The sequence below is a fragment of the Myotis nattereri genome, assembly GCF_964212035.1.
Source record: "Myotis nattereri genome assembly, chromosome: 17".
NCBI classification, from domain to species: Eukaryota; Metazoa; Chordata; class Mammalia; order Chiroptera; family Vespertilionidae; genus Myotis; species Myotis nattereri.
This window is the reverse complement of record NC_138092.1, coordinates 27,561,112-27,565,477: the sequence shown is the minus strand read 5'-3', so window position 1 is coordinate 27,565,477 and position 4,366 is coordinate 27,561,112.

Below are 4,366 nucleotides of genomic sequence, written 5' to 3'. Positions count from 1 at the left end.
CTGTAATTAAAATGGAATTGAAGTCAGACTTTAGACTTTTAAGTAGTCAGGTCAGACAGTTCAGGTTTATAAATGCCACATTGGGAATTGACTCAAAGAGAGTGAATACATCCTTAAAAATAGACTCTATCTTCAAACATGGCCATTGATCTATGGTGTTCTATAATATGAAGATATGAAAATCAAAGCAAATCATAATTTATATTCCACACTCTCTATTAGTCTCCATTGTAGCCAAAGCTGTTATTTTTTTTTTAAATCTCATTGAGGTTAAGTTGGAATTTAAAGAATTAAACTCAACAGTCTATTGAGAAGATCCAACTTCTCCTTCTCCCAGGCCTTTCACTTCCTCATCTATACTCATGCAAACCTCTGTACACACACACACACACACACACACACACACACGTGCGCACACACACACATGCACACTCTGCATTTGGGATTTGGGTAAACATTTAAAGATTTTTTTCAAGGTAGATTGTTTTAATTTTTTTTAGAGAAACTCACACACACATTCATGCTTATCTTTTATTCTGATGCCACAATTACAAAAAATATAGTAAATTTGATAGCTCATTTTATATTCATCCATAAATTATAATAAACACAGACTTTTATTATTGGCCCAAAAATGAAATGTGAGGGAACCAGCGGGTAGGGGAGTGGATGGGATCAGCAACATCTCAGGGTGCTTTTTTCTGTCTCCTCTGTCCAAGATTATCACTAGGCTTCTTGTTCCTACATCTCTCCTCTGAGTAGGACAGGTATACCAGTTGATTTATTTGGTCATACTTGAAATTACTTGGTTAAAAATGCACTTGCTGCTTCTCGTCCTTGCTGTTTTGTACCAGGGAGACCTACTTTCTAGTTATTAAAAGCAAATTGTACTTGGAATTTCTATATCGTTAATATCACATGTCATTACATTTTTCCATGGACTCATTTCCAACAGTACATTTATTTCTAAAAGTGGAAGAAGTAAACTATGGAACATTGCCTTTACATTCAAGTGGCATGGTGCCATTTGATACCATTCTAAAGGATTTTTGTCTCCTTTGGCTTTGAGTGCCTTGGCTCTAGAAAATCATTTGGTTTTCATTACCCTGAGATTGTTTCAAGTTTAACAAAATGTTCTTTTTAGGGACTATAAAAGTCAATTTAATGAACAGTTGAATCGTTAAAGAAAAAAATCACAAATAATAGCTAGATTTCACTGGGTCCTGTAGAATGTGTATAGATGTGGGGAAAAGTGTGTAGAATTAGAGCTCTTCGGAAGTAGTGATAATAAAATGAAAACTCCCCTTTGACTTTATATCACCTTTATCTCCATTGGCTATCACTTATATAAGTGATCAGTTCTATGAAAGAAAACAACTTAGAAATGTTATTCAATTGGGGCAAATATGGGAGACACTAAAAATAAAACCAAAAGAACAAACTGGAAGTCTGGCTGGGGAATGTCAGCTTATAAAAGTGTCATGTTATTCCAAACCAAAGTAAAAATGAAAAGGGGCAAGTGGGAGAAAAAAGTTTAGAAAATATTCTGGTGTGCAGTACATCATAAGAAAGAATAGTGTGTGAGTGTGAGTGTGTGTGTGAGTGTGTGTGTGTGTGTGTGCGTGTACTCAGGCACAGTTTAACACAGAACTGGATAAACTATAATTACTGTGGTTATCTGGGATAAAATGTCAGTTTGTCAAGTTTACTTTCATTTCAAAGCAATTCATATTCTAATCCTATACTTTTTTTCTAAGGTTGTTCTCTCTAGAGAGGCATTAATATGAAATGCCTCCAAAAATATTTTAGAGAAGATTCTACACAATTTTGAAATTCCACTTAAAATTTATCTCTTTAAAATGCTTGAATTTATGGTACTATGTTATAATAGATTTTACTTACCCAAGAGCTTGTATAAAGTCAACTTCATTATTTTTAGGTGTGTTTTTTAAAAAATAACAGGTGGTTGATAATTTTCACTTCCTCCTAAAGATTATGCCATATTTCCAGAGACATTTTTTCCTATAGGGGAAGAAATGCTGAGCTCTGAGAAGTCCTTTGTGGCATTTGATATGCCTACAGGCTGCTCAGCCAAGTGAACCAAGCCGCAGGGTATGTGTGAGCATTTTCTTGGGGTCACATGTGTAGAGATTTTATCTACAACCAGAGTTTAACAACTGCAATGACAGTCATGTTCCTTAAAAATTCTCTTATCTGGAGGCAGAGCTGCCTCAAACTGATTGTCAAACTGCAACGGGAAGGCCAGGGAGGGTTGTGGGGCAGGAGGGAGGGGGGTAAGAGATCAACCGAAGGACTTGTATGCATGCATATAAGCATAACCAATGGACATAAGACACTGGGGGGTAGGGGAGGCCAGGGGATTGTCAGGGCTGGGGGAAAAAAAGGACACATATGTAATACCCTTTGTAATACTTTAAGCAATAAAACAATTAAAAAAAATTCTGTTATCTGAAGGCCCTATAAAAATTGCCCTCTCAATGAAGCCTTCTTCATATTCTGGACATTTTGAACACCCTTGGCTAACTTTCTATGTTAGCTTGGCTTTATCACTTTCTACCAATAGTGGACTCACCCGATGTTAGACTCTTATGGAAGAATTCCATGGCACTGTCTTTGCCTTCAAGGAGATCAGAGCCTGAGTCATGGTAAACTCTCAAAAGATGTGTTGAAGGAAAAGATATATTCAATTTAAAGACATACAACAAGAATAAAGAGATTTAAAATCTTCCAATTATTCTGGCCCCATAAGTATAAAATTGAGGATAAGAAATCGGTGCCATGAGAAATGTCTTTCCCGTGAGTCTAACAATTGATGGGGGATCTTTCATTGTGTGAAAGAACTTTACAACGTCTCTCCTGGATACGGGGAATTTTTCTGATGGCCATGTCTCAATAACCAGGAAGAGTGGCAGGTAGTTTCATCAGGACCTACTAATAGAGTCTACTATGGTTAGGGTGAATTTTAAAATTATCTTACCCTTGTCATTTCTTATTTTGTTCATGTGTGTTTGTCCCTTTATTTCTTAATTAGTGTTTGTCTATTTATTAAAAAGAAAACTTGATTTTTATTTTGATTTACTAATTAGGTGTATTAATTTTTCCTTTTGACCTCATTAACTTCTATTTTTATTAAATCCTTTGTGGTTTCTTCTCTGTTTACTTTGTTGTTGTTTCCTTAAATTGGTAATTTGGTTCATTGGGGATTAAAAAAATTTTTTAATGAGTGTTTATTATAAATTTTGTTCTGGTCACTGCTTTTTATATATCATAAATTCTGCTTTATTTTTTTGTTATTACTTTTTTAGATACTCTTTTATTTCAGTCTTTATTCCTCTGTTCACCTAAGAATTATTTAATGTGCAATTCTTAAAGTTCTAGAAAGAAGGTCTTTTTAGGTTTTTGATTTTGTTAATAATGTCTAGTTGCATTGCATTGTGACCAAAGAGCATGTTTGTAATGTAAGTATTTCTCCAAATTCACCAATATTTGCCTTGTAACCAAATATATGATCAAATATTTTGTGAATATTCCAAAGGCATGTGAGATGATACCTTTCCTACTGTCAGATGTAAAGAGTGACACCTATATATATAAAAGCCAAGCGACCGGAACAACCAGTGCGCACTGCAGCCAGCCAACCATCCTGATGGGGATGGGGCCGGCCTGCCAACCTCCCACGTCCCCTCCTCTGGACCCCACTCATGCATGAATTTGTGTACCGGCCTCTAGCATATTTATAAGAACTGCTGTATTGATTATGCTATGTATATTTTTTAGTCTTACTTATTTTTATCTACTTGACCAGGAATGTTAAAGTCTCCAATCATTAGTATATTTTTATCTTTTCCTTTTGTCTTTATCTCTGCTTCTCTTGCAGTTTTTACTTTTTAAAGAAAATTGGTGTGTTATTTGGTAATAGATATTTATAACTCTTCTATCTTCATTGCAAATTGTGGTTTTTGCATGGAAATTTGTCTCATTTAATATGCTTTCATTTGCATTCTATTTTTGTCTGATATTGGTATCAAAGTTCTTTCTAAATGTTTCCATTTCCCTACTATACTCTGCTTGCTATTATTATATATTTAGGCTTTCAAAATACTCTCATTTTATATAATTTTATTCATATGATATTTACTGAGATCTTGATTTGTGAGCCAAATAAAAAATGTTTTTTTTTTCCAGACAGGTGAGCTAAGGCTTATTAATATCAACAGATATGACTGATATGTTTGTTCTTAGTTTTGTCATCTATTTTATATTATAATTTTAATGAATATTATTGAACTTGCTATGTTTCTTTATTGCATTGTGTTTTCTTTGCTCTTTATTTTAAAAAATTATT